Raw genomic sequence first — 16,818 nt, 5'->3', positions numbered from 1 at the left:
TTTTTCCTGTATTACTGATCGTTTTGTTTAACGTTTGAATCTCACTGTTAGATCGTGAGCATTAGCTACGCTGAAGGATTACAGAGGCCACTAATGCCTATCTCTTTGTGCTCTCTGATACTCACTATAAATCTGATTCCTCCGCTTACATATTCCTCTGCAGGATTTTCTCCGATTACATATATAATACGAAAACAAACGATTCTTATCACAATGATTTATTTCGTCTCTATACACGCGTCCAGTATTGAGCTATACTTTATTATAAAGATAACCGACGACTATAATACAAACTTGTTTGTAAAGCTTATACTGCATTGTCGCATTTATCTCATCATAATAATGTGTGTCTTTAGTTAGGAAAATGATTTTAGTTATAAAGAAGTACATCTGTTCAAACGATTCCATTAAAAGTTATTTTTTGTATCTTTCAAAGAGTAGAGTGTAACATGCGCATGCGTCTTTAATGTTAACTAGCTATTGACCCTATCCTTTTTATGCCGTAACAAATTGGTGAATACATTGAATTGTCTTTGTCTCTGACAGCACACTTCAGTGAGATAGCACTATAAAAAGGGTAAGAGTTCCTCTCAACACCAACATATAGTGCAGCCTTCAACAACACGTACGGACGTCAAACACGCAACACACCGCGTACACGGAGGCCGTCCTTAAATGATCCTGGCTAATCTAATTAACCAACACACCAACAAGTTTCTTCTATGGTTTTACCACTTCCTCCTACCTTCTTAAACCAGACCGACGTCATTGGTACCTTTACTATGTCGCCATATTCTTGGTTTAGCACTTCTCAAGCGTGAAATAAAACAGTTAATTATATATTATGTCGAAAACAGCATACAATACGAAAACAGTTGCTCTGTCTCTGGCACTCGATGACGTAACACAACAGATGTTTTAATGAGCATCCTAAACAGTCGTGCACAATTAAGAAGTGCAGTTTATAGCTGTTGAACTAACCTTCCTGTCGATTATGAAAGATTTACTATAGAAATATTAAATCACAGTTGCATTCAATTATATGCCAAACTTATATGCATTTTTTAAACCCCAATTCAAAATAGAATCCTAAACACGATGCATTAATAGAATTATTCATCCCCTTTTGGGTATGACAGGAGAACCTCAACCCAATGGTAAGATTTGTAAGATGCTATGCCGAGTGTTTGACAGCTTAAGAATCTTATCCCGGGCGTTGAGATATCCTGTCACAGACTAAAGAGGGTGAATGATTCTTTTTCTCTTACCCTGTGCATCACTTTATGTTTCTAATAAACATGTCACTTATATATGCAAGCGAGGATGACGTGACCTCAATGAGTCGCCGTCTTCACCGTCTCAGTGACGTCATTTCATTGTTATTGTGACGTTATGATACTATTATCGCAACGTCATGATACTGTTTTCATGATGTCATACCATTGCTGAACACATGCGAATATCTCGTGTAGCTTGTCTTTACCCAAGGGTGAGATTAATAGAATTTTTCATCCCCTTTGAGGTGAGACAGGATAGTCTTAACCTGAGGGGTAAGATTCTTAAGTTGTCAAACACGAGGCTATGCCGAGTGTTTGACAGCTTAAGAATCTTATCCCGAGGGTTGAGATCTCCTGTCACAGCCTAAAGAGGGTGAATGATTCTTTTTCTCTTACCCTGTGCATCACTTTGTGTCTCTAATAAACTTGTCACTTATATATGCAAGCGAGGATGACGTGACCTCAATGAGTCGCCGTCTTCGCCGTCTTTGTGACGTTATTTCATTGTTGTCGTGACATTATAATACTATTACCGCGACGTCATGATACTGTTGTCGTGACGTCATACCATTGTTGGGCACGTGCGAAGATCTCGTGTAGCTTGTATTTACCCTAGGGTGAGATAGAAAAATCTCACATCGGAAAACTGTGGATATCCCAGTCTGGAGTAAGAGAAAGAAAAATCTCACACTGGTATATTTGTAAAACTGGATATCCCTGTCTGGGATAAGAGAAAATATAGTCCCCGAATTTCTATCTTACATACCTTGTCTTATTTCTTTATTTGAGCTGTGACATAGTTTTATTTAAGCTGTGACGTAGTTTTATTTGAGCTGTGACGTAGTTACTACTGTAATATCCAGAAAAAAATATGTATTATTAATTTTTTTACTGCTAAAACTTTTAAAGTCATTAATTTTGTATATTTTGTTTTCAAAAGAGACCTCTATGTTGTGGATATTTCTTTGCAATCAAGTTTTTCTCTCCTTTTACATCATGCGGAATAGGGAGGAGTTTCTGAAGGTCAAATCTGGGGTGATAGAGAGAGAAAGAGAGAGAACTCGGGAAAATTTTGGAACAGTGTCTATTTGGAACAGGTCATTTTATATTATGGGTCACTAGAAAATGTTTATATGATCATTGTATAATCCTTTGCGACAATCACCAAACCCTAAAAATGTATCGTGAACTGTTAAGGATTTAACTAACAATGTACATTGTGTGATACTAAAAAGGAAGGATTATATTTTTGTAAACACTGATCGGGCCATTCAGGACCTAGACCAGATAAAGGGAGTGTAAATCATTGATTGTAATACATGTGAACGGTCAATAGGAGGTCAGTGTTGTAGACGTAAGGTTAGATCTGTAACAGAAGGTCCCTCAGTGCAGTGTGTGATAATAACTTACGGAAATACCGACAGTCTTCTGCTCACTAATGATATGTTGTGCCAGTATTAAGTATAGTTAATTGAAGCAACATAAATCGGGTGTATTCAGAAAACAGCGAGATATACGGGGGACTACGTCGCGAGGGAGGTGTGCAGGTTTTACGAGCAAGGACTTCCGTATCACTTGAAGATACGGTAACATTTAAACGTTTCACGAAGGCCCCCTTTTGATGAAAGGTCTTAGGAAAGATTAATGTATCTAGCAATATCGGCACAAATAGAATGTATTACATTTCTGAGTGCTTACCGTGGCGAGATAGAATCCGCTTAACGTTTTTAAAGCAGAAATATTAGATGTATAGACGCACCTTTTTAATTATATAGTATGTTGTTTTAGGTTAGAGAATACTCCGGGCGGAGTGATATATATCTTGAGACACTCAGACATTTCGGAATTCGACTTCTAGGGTATCAACTTTTTCCCCGCAGACATAGACAATGTATGATATAAATGTTAGGATTAAAACCCGCTCGTTGATATTTCTCATATAACTCCAATCTAAATCGTAGGATATGAATATGAAGTTATGTAAAAGGAATCTAATCCGTGAACTGTCCCTATAACAGCACGATAACATTTCTACGTACATGTATTATATAAGATAAACGTCTGTTTAATTTCAAGTGTTTTCGAGAGCATCCAAAACGTCATTTGACAATCGAGTGCGCATGTCTCCATTTAACGAACGCGTCATACTGTAGGCATGCAGAAAATGTATATTTCGGCTGTCTTCATAAAATAATGATTACTAGTTTATATTTTATAATAAATATCAATTTTTGCCGTAAAAGTCTTTGTATTACCGTGTCATTCGAATTCGCCGCTGTCGTTCATCACATTAAGATATACACTATATGTTTGCGTTGCTTCTATACTTGCTTACATTATTTGCAGTTCTATTCAAGAAGAAGTATATTTGTTTGTAAAAATGTTTCAGTCATCTTGGCTAGCCAGGGGTATTCAGCACGAGTCGTATGTTTTAGTAAGCAATAAATTGATTTTACTTATCTGTTTTGCTCTAACTTAGAGAATGATAGATTTCGAATATGCGCAATGACAGTTTAGTGTCGTCGGCTAGTTGTGACCCTGTAAATGTCTTCACAATACTCCCATGGTTTTAAAATAAAGAAAACATCGAATGCCATTTTAAGTATAAGACCAATTATGTTTTGAAACAAAGCTCAATTTGCTAATTAACTTAATCAGTTCGAAAACAGTTTATTTAATTCTTTTTTTTTTCAGACAGATATTTACTTAAGAAGACTGGAGCGACGATTGTGTCGATGTGTCTGCTTAATTAATATACTAGCTTTATACCGTTTTTATAATGATACTTCTAACGGAATTCTGACTTTTCGCCTTCACAGTAACCGACATGACAAGCCCAAAATCTAACACGTACCTAAATAATCACAACTGTCAATATAGCTATGACAAGTTGGCTTAATGTGGGAGGTTTAATTGTGTTTATAAAACCTAAATAGAACAATGGGATGATCATACAAAACGACATCATTGTGATCAAAGTAGAGGAAGTGTGTTGTTTCCATAACAACTTAGACAGCGGAGGTAATTCATGGCGGCTATCCCTCCTCGTTTTCTTATGTCCTCATTTTAAACGTTTTATACCCCTGCATGGCTCTAACTTCCGTATTTTATGCGTACAATAAATAGCCCCCAGTTAGTGATAACGGTATATTCTATTGACGATGGTGTTGGTACTGGTCGATAGCACGTGATACAGTACAGCTATCTTTCCGGGGTTATATCACAATTTATACTTGATAACAATTGTTACACTTTATATAGAGAAATTATCAAATGAATACAGTGTAATGTAGTGATAGATTTCTGATGTCTAGTCGAGTTGACCCCACATCAAAGTCCGTGACGTATGATACGGTCTGGAATTAATTCAATAATATAAGAAAATGTGTCCGACTGTCTAACTCAATTCTCCTCAGATCAATTTCTGGGCCATGTTCATGTACAATTACGGGAAAAGGAGATGTAAAATGGTATGATCATTGTTTCCACCGTAATTATATTTAATAGAATAGAAAAATGAATATTTCCATATTGTTAATGTATATTAATACAATACTTTTATGTGCAATTATATTGGTGAATTACATCATGTACAATTATCCTTGTGTTATAACTAATCTATAATGTACCTAGAATTGTGTCGTGTTGTAATGTAATACATATATGTAATTTTATATATAATTAATTCGTGTATAGTTATATGACTTTTATAAAATTAATGCTGATAGATATCCTTGTAAAAGTTTGTTTTCATATCGTTATTAGTGAAATCAGTTTAAATAAAAGTATTTATGCAGTTACATAAATAAGATCGTTTACATACCCTTTATACGTGTATAAATAAAGGCTGATGATGTTTTCTTATCACCTATTCCTCCGTGTTATTTAATGTTCAATAATATTGACTTGAAATAATGTGAAATTTAGTATTTTTGTTGTCACAATCAATATCTATATCTGTCATCACAAATGTATACAACATTCTTCTCATCATCCCGTGAGTCAAAATATTACTAATATACAAATATATATATTAATATATTCTATATAAGATAATATTAAAACTGACGGAATTTTCTATCGTGAGCGTTCTCATTGAAAATCATCAAAAATTCCAAATGACTGCATACAAAGACATAATTCTCCCTTTTCAAACATCTGATTTTCTCACCAATGCCAGAGATTGCACTTTGGATGGGCAGCATTTTAGGTGACATCTGCATGCATCAACGGGGTTCACGCCGCGCCTAAGAGTACTGTTTCACGTAATAGGTCGACATTCCAGTAAAATCAAATGTTTGTTTAGACGGAAAACATACGAAAGTAAAGTTTAATGCTTTCTAATCCAAACTTGACGGGTGAACTGTAGAAACCATTAGAGTTGTTAAGTAGACTGGAATTGTCCCGAGTCTACTCCGGAGTGTCGTTCCGTGTCCGCCACGCTTCTAACACAGACACGCCATGTTTGCATAAATCTTTATGTATAAGGCTATAAAAGTATGTGCTATTCTTTTCTAAAACGTACAAAACCGATCTGACCGCACAAATTATTGGAAGCCAACCAAAGATAAGGTATTGTCTTGTCTCCTTGCTATCAAGGGAGTTATATATTTTTTCACTGAAGCAATGGTCGTCTAAAAGTCTATTCAGATGAGGACATTAATTCAGGACAATAGTTGTTTATATATAAATGTGTATTGATATGAAAACCAAAATGTACGAGATGCATTCTGTTATTTTGAAGTTTTTTAGTTAGATATATTTACTTAAATAAATTTTCATTATTATACTTGATGAAAAATTTAAGGAAATTTATTTAGTAATAACAATCTTGTGGTGGACGAATGTCGAATCCTGAAAAAAAAATCGAAAATATTATGAAAATATACAAAATGCGTTCCACTTACCATGAAGCGTAGTTCGCCAATAGGTGGTTTAGCATAAGGAATTCCTAGGTATTTCTCCACTTTTTTACCGTCATACACAGTTTCTGTAAATCCACGTACTCTACCGTACTTTGTCCTACGAATAGGATTTTGATTACCACATGTACAAAAGCTGAAGAGAAATGTGAAAGAAACAGGAAATAAAAGCAAGATATTCATCTTAATCACATAAATGTTTCATTCTTAATCACGTTAAATCTGATCATCAATGTTTTTCATCATGATCTTTTGAATGTTTAACACGGTATGACTATATGTAATAAGAGATATATAACACAAGTACTGGTGTGTGCGCCAGCAGCGAAGAGACGCGTTTTGTGGTGGTACATTGTCCATCTGGCTACTAATACGAGGATCAAAACTCCATAAGGTCACAATTACTCGCGCATAAGCGTTCCTCGTGGCTAAGCTGTACAGGTAGCATGCTTGAGAGGGCCGACACCTGAGTTTGGCCACTCCTCAACGTCTGTTGGGCGGTCCGAACTCGACAGGACCGACGGAACCCTCCATAGGGGAACACCCGCTACAAACCTCTTTGGTTACAACTAAGCAGTTATTTACGTCTCTCGATACATTATAAAACATGAATGGTATATCGCCTGTCCCGATGAAGTTTACCTAGGCTATCACACAGAACTACAGGTATGCTGTATGAAAGCGCGCCCGTCTGTTCAAAGCGCACAAGCTAGAGTGGCATGGGAGAACGCGCGGCATCGCTATCGATGAGAGATTCCTTAGACTAGCCTAATTGATTCCAGTGGTAAAAGGCGTTCGTCCTTCAAGGTACGACGCTGCCGTTCTAACAGAAATGTCTTAATTTTCCCCACTTCGTATGTAGCACATTTTCTTCTTAATCTATAAGTTATGGGTTTTCGCTCTTGGAAAGTTGTTCAAGGAGAGCGATCGCTGCTTTCATTAATATCTTCAAAGTCTACTAACCAGGATAGCGTGTTGTTGTTGGAGTTACCGGAGTAAAACCACCACGATGCGTAGGATGGGAGTGACAGGGCTTCACAAGTCACAAGTATAATGACTTCAAACGGATTCAATTTGGTTATGAAAACTGATCTTGTCAAAGTAAACGGATCTATTCATAATATTGATGAAACTAAATATAATGTAAAACTGAGGGACGCCACTCGTGATAAAACGACAGGAGATTAAAGAGTTGGCGTTGTTGATAGTATTTTGTTGAACATCCTTTCCACAGCTAAGTTTATTAACAGACACGGTCCATGCATATATATACACGAATCATGTACATAGTGATTGCATGTGGTTTGGAAGTTTTGATTTGCTTGGTTTAATTTCATTTTTTTCGTCCTACACAATGGCTATTATTTGACAAAATGACAGGGTTTGGTGTTGAAGAAAATGCGAAGTACATAGAATCGAGCAGTTAGTAACAACAAGGTGTGGTAGGTGTGGTTCAGTCTAGTAACTCAGTAGTGGAAGGACAGATTGTTAGCTGTAATATATCTTAACCGCTCGGAGATTGTGACTCTTGACTTTGGTATGAGAGACAGTGGTATATCGACTTCGTGTCTCCATATGGCATTACTGTCCATCCTACAGTGCAATCTCAACGAATCGTCCGGTAGACATTATTGGACAGGGGTTCCAAACTAACAACGCTGGATCACCACCGCTTCCGTGTAGTGACCTACTCTGTTATGACTCGGCTAGGGAAAACACTATGGTGATACAATGGTAAATGAACACGTATGGGGAATATCAATGTACGTTGATAAGAAAGAACAGATATCAAAATTCACAAAACTTTTTGCCTCCGTTGAGTACCATATAATGGTGACAGTAGGTATGTTTCTCACGAGCTAGGTGCTTGGTGGGGCTATCGGCTACAAGGTTAATGTGTCGATACAACTAAGCATGGTTGTTTTTGGTAGTGTTACCGAGACGTCCGTCTTGTCGTCGGTAACAATGGTTTCTGTCTAACTGATAAGTAAGATAATGCAGTTCGTTCAAGGTTGTTTCAACATTTAATGACATGAGTTTTGTTTGAAATTGAAAAAAAAAACATGTTAAGAAACCTCGAACTGAAGTTAAATACGAAACATAGACGACTAAAAACTTGGGTCTGGCCCAGCCGTAATCTATCTTAGGCCCCAAGGGAGCTTGTGACAAATTGTCTACCCCAGACGGGGTCAAAGATCAAACCACTGGCGACAAAACTAACGACAACAGATCGCTGCATTTGTTAGTGTTATCGGTACCTGTCAGGACAGCCTCGTTTTGGATTAACCCCAGCTTTAACCTTAACATCAAAGAAAGTTATCGTCTACACATATATATGCCGACCTTCTTATAGAATAGGTATTATCTATCCATGCGTTACTGTATATGACACAGAACGCACTTATATAGAGCTATTTGTAAATGTAAAACAGAACCTGCAGGTAGAGATAACTATTTCGTATCTCATCATTTTTTACATGGCCATTGCTTCTTTTTTAATTTCTAAATTTGCACATAAATAAATTTAAAGATAATACGATTTTTCACGCAGGCAAGAAATGTTTAATGTCTTTATAAATATCGATTTCCATATCATCTACTATTTCCGCTCTTCGTAATTAATTCACGATAGATAACATATGTATAATACAACAGGTTTTTTTACAACGTTCAACCGATTCGGGATATATACCGTAGAACTTGTTAATTTTAGAGGTCAAACATTTCACGATAGGATCTTAATACGATAATTTTAGTGTTTTTTTTTTATTATTTTGCATATGGGTTTTATGTAATTAATGCGATTTGGCTTTAAAACGGGAAATATTGATCTTAGCGGTTTTCAAACTTCACGATTTGCCAATAAGGTCATAATATAAGTTAGTAATTTCTAAATTTTACGCGATTCAAATTTTCGCAACCGGTTATATGGTATTTTTGTGGCACGATATAACGGGACTGTTTTTATCTTGTGAGATGCAACGTCTTTCTATTCATTTGAAAGGCTATATATACTATATATAGCCTATACTACATATAGCATGAACGTAGTAGCTATTTAACCATTAGAATTAAATCATACAATATCAACATTGTAAAAATCTTATACCATTAGTTTGTTGATCCAAATGTTATTTACATAAAAAAGGATTTTCTTTATATTTAGATGAGATATTAAATTCAATTCAAATTTGCAGAGTAAAATCATCAAATCCTGAATCTCTAAATCTTGAAGCAAAAAATAAAGATTATTACTCGTCCTAATACCGATATTCGATCTTTCTATTCGCGATGGTGAACTTTAAATCGGGATTGTCAGAAATGACGCAATTTTCTAATATCATGGTTGAGAAATTATCTATGTATCAGCGATATAATACAGCGTCAACCCGTATTAATATGCTAGCTTACTGACTTAATTGATTACTTAATTAACATGTAAGTTAATGTATTAAGATAAACAGACAAAGAGTTATTGGGCTTTGTTTAGATAAAAGGTTGCAACCTTCCTTAAAGTACTACGACCTCTGGTAATACCAGGCACGGAACTTGCATGTTATCCGGTCGTACAGAAATCCAGTAAACACTTGTAAAACAGCCATAAAATATATTGATAGCATATCGCAGTGTTGTGTGCCTGTCTTAAAAGGGTGCATGTGTATAGTGATACGGTTTCCTCACACAAATTACGGGCATCAAACCAGTTTGTTAAATTCCCATTACAGTCAATAGTATCATGGGTATTAATTAAACCCAACCACATGTTTAAACACATTTAAATAGTGAAACAACAGATTTTTTTCTCTCTCTCTCTTCTTTTGTAAAATGGAATGACGGCATGGCATTGATAATGAAAATATTGGGATTTTAGTTTTGGTTTTTGTAGAGGTTGCTATGCATGTCATTACAATTTCAGTTAATGATATTACGATATGGCAAAATAAGAAACTCTTTATTGGCGACTGAACGATATAATTATAATAGTTTCGGAGTGCATTTTTCTTAATCATAAATGATTTGCAAAGTAAGGTAACTCCTGTATACAATAAATGCGTGTGATGAGAGAATATTGAGAGACGGTAGCTCATTGGTCTGTCTGTCTACTTCATAGCGCTATCTTACCGGAACACACTGCCAAACACACTGAGTAGGTCTTTCTTTTAACCCCCTTTTTATGGTGTTAGGCGTTCTTTGATCACAAATGTGACCAAAGTAATTATATTCAGTACCAAACGCTGAATAGATGCATTTACTTTTCAAAAAATATGAAATTATAATTAAAATACATAGCGACGTCCTTTATGTTACATTATTTCGCATTACTTAAAGGGATTTCATGAAAAAGCAGGATATCATCTTGCCATACAAGGTGGTTTAAGTATAATGATGTAAAGTCCGTGCGATGAATCCTTCATAACAATATGGATTTACCACAAATACTGAACTCCACCATGACATGCTGAGCCGTGAACACGTCCGCTGATAGAACTGGTGGTCCTTGATATTATCTGAGTAAAAATTAAAATTGTTTTTTCTTTCTTTTGCTACACGTCTTTCCATCAGCATGTGTCAAACAGGCAAAGAAGTATTCCTTCATCCTGATTCTATACTTATAAATATATCGAAGCGCACTATTTCCTACGTACGTACATTGTATACCTTACACACATTATTTTGCTGTGAATGGATATGATAAAAGTTAGAACACTTAAATGTCAGCGTTTGAGCTACCTGTAGATATAGTTATGGAAGCATGGGTTTGGCAGTGATTTTGGTAGAACATTATAAATATTCTAATAGCACCTTTAAAAGCCAACAACTTATGTATATTGGTAAGGAAAACGAACGATATTTTTGTTTGAGAGTTTGATAGATCACGACATAATTATATTGGTTATAACATTAGTAAGGCACCACTAACCATGTTTTAAAACCTTTCATTGTTACAATAGTAATGGATTCTTTTACTAAAACTGACTTTCTCAACTAATGCTTTGTTTTCTTTCCACGTCTTGTTGTCGTCTCAATCCGCACGGCAGTAAATCAGAAGACATACGAGACTGTAAACTGTAGACACAGACGTCTGAGTGAGGTGGTAAGGGCGAGTCCTTTGGGGAAAGGTCCGTCTATCCTCCCGTCAGAACCACCAGTAAATGGCATGTTTTAACCTGTTTGTGATAACATTTACCAATAACATCAGTGGAAAACAATGTTACATCGTTATACGACACTCGCTGATTTTGTTTTACTCAACATATTATCGACGTACCAATTTCCCCTATATATAGGTATGCTTACATATTAAAGTTCACTTTTAATTATATAACCGTGCTACAGAAATTAATTTTAATTATTTACAAAAGCAATGTTGAATCTTTTTTCGTCGTATTTATGTAGATTGTTATGATTATCCGAGCCTCAATAAAAATAGTTCTCCCAGTCCCTAAATGATATATGACCATATACAAACTCAACACGAACAAATTCAATTTTAAATTCATTGACCGTAATTATTATATCTTCTTTGTAGATGGTTCACTGTTAATTTAATCTGTTTGATTGCTTCGGAATATTTTGTATCAGATATGCGCCAAATCGCGAATGTCAAAGCTTAACAAAAATGTCATCACCCATAAAGTACACCGTCCACAAGTCTGAGGCTTCACACGGTGCGTTATAAATTGTGTTCATTAGGCAATATTCTCATGATTTTTTTCTATCGTTTATCCTCTACATTGTAAAAATAGTTCATTTAATTCAATTAATGCAATATACATGTATAATTCCTGTATTTGCAAACTATTCGTGCTATATTCTTTCTTATGCATTAAAACAGTTAAGTTATAAACATTGACATCATTGGGGCTGAGGGAGCAGTGTAAACGTTGACTCTTCATAGGTAGGAAGACACAGAAAAAATAACACCCCTGCCTGGATAACCACTTCCCTGGTCCTCTCTGCATTGGAACCCACTTTTGGCCTTTCCTTGGTCTTATCAGCTTCATGGAGTCAATGATTTCTTTTTTTCTCTCCCACCAATGTAACGGTTAGGTGGATATGTATAGGATCTTACATAAGTGCTCATTTCATATGAAATTTTATGATACGAGTCTAAAAAAGTTTTTATTCTTGCGGGCCTTGGCAAGCAAAAATTAATACTTTGAGACGAGTTTCATGAAATCTCATATGAAATTAACAAAAATTTAAGATATTTCTATCACGAAAATACAAGTACCTACATAACAAAAAACTTCACGTCAAAATTTATTCCGAAAATCCATGGGATGACGCATTTTTGTCCCGCCGTCCTCGTAGTTCTGACGTCTCGTCATTTTTCCTGACGTCATTTTATTGTTTCTGAATGACATCACTATGAATTTCCAGCCAACGAAAATCGCTCCAGGTCATATTACATTAGTGACATACGCAAAAATATTACATGGGGGAAATCACTGGATATCAGACGAATTTTTTTATAATTGCGTTCCTGTTCAACATAGTTAGAGGATTATGATTGCTGTATTGACATGATGCTATTCCTTTTTTTGGCAGCGTGTGTCTGTGCCATCGTTGGCATTGGTAAATCAACTCAGGTATTTTGTCGTCAATATCATAGTTTCCATGTCTGATACTTGGTACAATCAGTACTTCTAGCTGCCCAACTAGACTCTTATCCAAGATGTTTAGAAAGGCTACATGTATCAGTATTAGTTAACAAAACATTACAACATCCAAGCAACCGTTTTATTACCCATGTTAATTTAGTATTTCAATAATTATTCAATTATTTGAATTCAATGATTTGGTTTCAAGCATTTCCTTTTGAATTTCATTTACTTTTCTTTACTTGATAATCGAAGAACAAGAGGAAGAGAGAAAGGTGAAGGGCTTTTGAAGCCTATAGTAGTTTTCAATGTTTTACTATTGGTGAATGTTGTTTGGATTATAGTTTTAAGTAAAATTGGAGTTCTTAGTTCTATAAATAGAGGATTTGTCATAAGAGTACTTTCATAATAGATTTATGATACGAGTTTAGGATTTTTATTTTTGTGCGAGCCTTTGGCGATCAAAAAATGCAAAACGAGTATCATAAATCTAATATGAAGGGACACGAATGACAGATTCAATTTACCATATGATCAATATTTGCCTTTGTTTCTTCTCGTTTGGAGTTTTTTTCCGGCAGATGATCAATCAATTGATCAGTTGCGATTCGGACCATATCACTAAAATCCAGATGTAGGACAAATAACTTATACGCTGTAATAAGTAGTGCGAAATATAGCCAGCTTATTTAAACTAATAATCTAGGTTTATCATGTGCTTTGTTATCAAATTTTACATATATATTGTTTAAAAATAAAGCGACAAATTTCATCCACGGAAAAATTATCAATTTTGTAGAGCATAAGCGACTACACAAGTGCCATGTTATTTCCTCTGGAGAGAACATGTATAGACTTAGCCTGTTTTTGATTTCTTTTCATATTTTATTTTTATGAAATAAAATCTGCTGAAATTGAAATTGCCATTTTATACTGTGACGTTTCATGACGTCACAGATCAATGTTTGGCGCAAAAAGTCCTTTACGACTGCCGTAATGCATGACTGTCGGATGTCGTTTTGCAAAGATAGGTTTTACTATATTTTTACTGTTTGATTTAGGATATTCATGTTTTCATCTAATATCATGTTCAAACCGACACGAGAAGGTAAGAAATGATACTGATTTTACTGACTATAGTTTAGTGTGGTGTCGTCGTTCACTTCATCGATTCGTAGTACAAAATCCTAGTAAAAAGAATGTGATTCCTACGCGTACAAATACGTACCACTCATCGATATAAACCAAACACAATATAGTTACGTGTAGGTTATATCACTCGTGTGTATTAAATAAAGTCATATGATAAATATAGTATACTTTCTTGTAAATGATCATTTTAAGATTATTTTTCTATCCATATTCTTATATACAATCCAATCCTCTCTTTGTTTTATTAAGCAGTTCACTAACAACAATTTCTATAAATCTGTATTTAAAGTGCATTCGGAAAACAGATATAGACATGCTTCAAAACTGATCATTCCCCAACAATTGTTTACAACACATACCCTTGCCATATCGTAAAAATGACGTCGTTCCGGCGAATGTGACGTCACCTTTTGGCAGGATTGTATGACTGAGTCACCGGAAGATAAATTCAGAAAGAGTTTCGTCGGATGTGGACAAATTCACGTTCGTATTAACGAATAAGGCATTTCGTATAAACCGATAAAGTTTGTGCCATTATACTTAAACTAGATCTAGAAACATAGTAAACATGCTTACAGGAGCTAAGCATATTAGCTATATAAAATAACTAAATTAAAGACGTTTATGTATCAGAAACTTGTGACTATATGGCGCTTGCAGACTGTTAAAAAAACAAGAAGACACGTATGCTAAATCAGTTTTGGTATTAAGCTGGTAGGATGATTCTAAATTAAAGAAAAACCAATAAGATTTAGATTATGCGGATGCATCGATATACAGTTTTAAATACATATACATTGCATGTTCAATACCATGTAGCTTCTCCGACATCTTTCCTGCATTTCGACAAAACTAAAGATGTTGTAATGTAATTTGCTTTAACTTTGTAAGCATTTTTCTAAGTATGCTGTTTTTTATTTTCATTTTGCTTGTTCCTTTGTCTTGTGTACTGATGGTTCTTTAATTGAATCTCTGTAGATATATTAACGCCATGTATGCATACAGCAAGTCTGAAACGTGCACTTTTTCTGGTGTATGGGCACCACGTGTTACTGTGAGCCCCTTCCAGCCTGCTGTAACGACTGCCAGGGGAACATTCTAACTGTAATATCGCCATTACGGACCAGCGCATTCCCAGCATCCAAAGTAACACGTTTATCCAAAAATGCGAGAGCATCTTGTTACAGTGAATTATTGAATGATAGACTGGAATATTTTATATTCCATGAAGTAACTTTGCCTATCAAATTGTCATCTGCCTCAATGGATACGTGTTACATGTTTTGCTCAATACGGTATAGATGTGGGTTATATAGTCGGGCTGTTAACCGCTCCAATCAACTGGCATCAAACAATCCCTTTAGAAGACCGGAGAGGGTTCGTTGACAAAGCATCTTGTCAGGAAAGACGTTTTATCTACATTGCTCTTTTGCAGTTCGATAATAAATGTCTAAGACGAGTGGAAGATTCCTTCTACACTGACAGCTAAAGAATATATAGTTTAATGCTAGAAATTTCAGAAGGAGTCGGCCCAAACATAAAAGCACAGTAATAACCTCTGTACATATATACCTCACTTATTGTCACCCGTAGATCCGAATTACTTATGTTTCTACTGCCTACAAGTGCGTGGTCGATTGACTCGGAGACAAATATTTATTTGTCGTTTATAGGTGCCTTGAAACGTTTTATGGGGTTGCTTCTTTTACAGAAATGTGCAACAATATCCTTGTCTGACGTGTATGAAAGATTGCTTTAGATTTACTAATAAAATATTCATACAAAATATTGATATGTTAAAGTTTATATCATTTTTAAACGCCAACTCTTCCCTTATGGCATCATTGCATATTCGCAGAGCATCGTCTTTTAATAAGATTTAGATTTTTACTTTAAATTATGTTTTTAATTTCTCATGTTTTATTCATTCCTTTCCTTTCGTTGATTTCCTAGCATGCCTACTGCTTATAATCTTTATGATACCACGCTAATCAACGTGTTTACACGACGTAGACATGGTATAAGCTATACAGTGTTTAACAGATATCGCAGAAATCAGGAATGCCGTTTTAAAATAGGCAGTGCAGAATCAGTAATATTGATAAATAACTAAATCAAAAACTCACATTAGTATTGCTTTTTAGAATTTCAGATAGATCAAGGGTAAAGATCATTAAGCAGACTTACATTTCAGCATGACCAACAAAGCGTCACCTGTTACACAGTCGATACACTCATTTCAAATATAGTAAGACATTTCAAATAGTTTCAAACAATCTTATTTCATATGACGAGTATATGTGCAATTTGAGTTGTTCTTGGTGATTTTTGTATTTTTGTTTTTATTCGTAGTTGGCCAGTAGGACAGTGATGCTATAAGAGACGTTTCATTGTTTTTCAACCTCAGCGCCCACGCCCATACAATATTTCTACATAACAACCATTTCCTGTTAAACAGTAGTATGATCAAATTCATAACTGTTTTGAGTATTATATTGACACACATTGTAAGGTTTTTCATCGGTAGATGACATGGGTAAGGTATGTATAATTTAAAACCTTGAGTTGTAGACTACATTGGTTTCTGATATTTTAAAAAATTGACAGCGTTGGCTCCTGATATCTATTATGAATTTAGGAGTGTCTGGTGTTCTTAACTACTCTAGCTTTTACTTTCTTTCAGCTAGCAAATATGGACCAATGAGTGCAATCTAAACAATGGTAAATCGAATGAAGCGCGCCAGCTGCATCATATGCATATCTTGATGAAAAGTGTCGAGGAATCGGTATCGAGCAAGGCAAGTGCACATTTTTATCGATTTAAAAACGTCCCGTAAAAACGTCCTGTTTTTACGTAGACTG

The 16,818-nt window shown here is 35.2% G+C and overlaps 1 pseudogene; it reads right to left on the bottom strand.

Annotated features, from left to right (window-relative positions):
- The window catches only part of LOC138325824 (acetylcholinesterase-like), a 129,766-nt pseudogene extending 122,828 nt beyond the window's left edge, over positions 1 to 6,938 (bottom strand).
- Between the last annotated feature and the right edge of the window lie 9,880 nt (positions 6,939 to 16,818).

Source organism: Argopecten irradians, chromosome 6 (genome assembly GCF_041381155.1).
Source record: "Argopecten irradians isolate NY chromosome 6, Ai_NY, whole genome shotgun sequence".
Classification (NCBI taxonomy): Eukaryota; Metazoa; Mollusca; class Bivalvia; order Pectinida; family Pectinidae; genus Argopecten; species Argopecten irradians.
The sequence above is the reverse complement of the archived record's forward strand: the minus strand, read 5'-3'. Positions and strand labels throughout refer to the sequence as shown.